The sequence below is a fragment of the Talpa occidentalis genome, unplaced genomic scaffold (assembly GCF_014898055.3).
Source record: "Talpa occidentalis isolate TD23 unplaced genomic scaffold, MPIMG_talOcc4v2.1 talOcc4.9, whole genome shotgun sequence".
Lineage (NCBI taxonomy): Eukaryota > Metazoa > Chordata > Mammalia > Eulipotyphla > Talpidae > Talpa > Talpa occidentalis.
Window position 1 is genome coordinate 8,936,893 of NW_023605305.1, and position 2,375 is coordinate 8,939,267.

Genomic DNA, 2,375 nt, shown 5'->3' on the forward strand with positions numbered 1-2,375 from the left:
CACCCCCCTGTCTAGTTCTCTGAGGCAGCCCTAGCCCCCCCAACCCCATGTCCTTCCTCCCCACTTCATCTAGAATCAGCAATTTCAGGGCCTCCTTTTGAGGCAGCCACTTGGGCTGTGGTGGCAGAACGACGACCAGGCGGTTTGTGCTACATTCCAATTTTCTTGCTGGGCCCATGGTTCTTAAACAGAGCACACGCAAGATTTCACAGATTATTTAAAATACCAACTCCTGGGCCCCCTCCAGCCAGGCCTCCTGAGCCTGGCATCAGTGGTTGGTGAAGCTTCCCAGGTGGTCTGATGCACACCTGGATTAAACATCCCAACTATTTCCTGTTTATCATGCAAAACACCTGGACACAAAGAGCATCTTCACCCAGAGGGCATCTGTGAACACACTGGGGTACATTGCACCCCTTGAATGACTATACTGTCACTTAATGAGAATGAGTGGGAGACAGCCCACTTGACTTGGAGGGATTCCCAAGGGTGTTGTCGAGTGAGAAAGATGAGACACAAAGTAGTGTGGACAAAACCTCCAACGAATGTGTGTGCGTTTACAGTCCAGCCGAGAGAATGCAGGGGGCACACGGGGTTGCAAGGAGCTCTGGGAAATGTAGTCCTTGGCTGGGCAGCCGCCTCCTAGAGTCGAGTTTATTTTGTAGACTAAGGATTAGGAATTTCTTCTTGACCACTTGGCACCTCAAACCCAGAGGAGAAGAGAGTGGATCGAAAGACTAATCTCTTTCACCAAGGAGGCATCACAGCTCCCTGGCTTTACCTTTCAGCTCATGCGTCACTACTGGTCACATCATGCTGTCCTACCCTTAGGGATGTAGAGTTGGCCTTCTCCCCACAGCTGTGACCGTGCGCACTGGGTCCACCCCTGCAGGTTCCTCTCTGCCTGATCCCTCTCCCCACCCCCAGGCCCATTTGTGCTGTAGTCTGGGCCCCACCCTGCCCCAGAAATGAAGTATCCTGGAAAGAGGACAATGAGTCAAGGGCTTCTTCAGTGTAAACTGATGCTGACAAAAGGCCCTCATTAAGGGCCTGTTGACAGATGAGGGTGTGTGGGGAAGTGTCTCTGATTTCCTGCTTCCCTGCTGGCAGCCAAGAAGTAACTGGTATGCCAGCAAGGAGGCAGGTTGAGGTTTATCTGCAAACCTGCACCTGCTGTTGCTCATAAGTGAGAGCTTTGCAGATGAGAGAGAAACCAGGAGTCAGCTCTCAAACATGTTTTCATCTGACTTGGAGGGATTCACTAGCTATTGTCAGGCACATTATATGTACCCAGACAGTAAGTGGCCATGGCTGTGGCAGAGTTCAGAGCATGGGCTCTAGGGCCAGCTACCAGGCTGTGTTTCCTAACTTTGCCTCTTGTCTGCTGTGTGATCTTGGGACGGTTGCTCAACCTCTCTGAACTTTCCTAGTGGAAAAATGGTCGTAGAAGTACCTACCTCAGTCTGGTGTTGTGGACAGTGTATGAAGTTGTCCAGGTAGGAGCTTGGCACTCAATAGACAGCAGCTAGCAAGGGCATAACTTGAAGCAACATGCTCGGGTAAGCTAAAAAGACAGATGCACTGATTTTTCTGCACTGCCATCTAAGGCATTTCATGCATTTTTTTGTACAGCGAAGTTTTGATTAACATGAACAGGTTCACGTTCCTCTGCCCACTGGGAGGTAGGGAGTGGTGTCGCCCCTTTGCCTACCACAGACACCAGCAGCCACCCTCACCACTTGAAGCTGAAACAAGCAGTGGGCAAATTTTCACAAGGCCCAGGGAGGGAAAGGAGCTGGGCTCCCTATATCCCCAGGTCCTTCACCCCAGTTCTCAGCCCCAAACCTGGGTCTCTGGGTCCCAGCATTTTCTTGCTAAGTTGGTGGCAAGGACTTGGTTGCTGATAGCATGTCAGGGGGCAGGAACCACTTTGGGAGTCCCTAGAAAGGAATGTGCACCCAGAAAACCCCCCCCCGGGAAGCATGGTGGATGGGGGCGCTCAGCAGCTGCGCTTTAGGAGCCAGCGGATGAAAGGAAGCTGCCACTCAGCTCAGCTGACTGTCTGAGCCAAAGCTGTCTTTGAAGAGCTTAAGGCCAACATTAAAAGGATCCTGTAGTTTCTTTTTTGAACCCTTCTATGGTCTTTAAATGAGCCTAAGCAGCCTGAGAAACTACTTGTCAATGTTAATTAACTGAATCTGAAACATCTCAATCACAGAAATTATAGCCGCTGCGGGCAGTTCCCAGGGCTCTGGCAAGCAGGGACCTGAGCACGGCTGGGTCGGGTTTTATTCAGAAATGAGCTTTCATGTGAGTAACACTACCCAAGAGCGTACCGGACAGCTCGGTCATTACTTTTATTTATTTTTTATTTT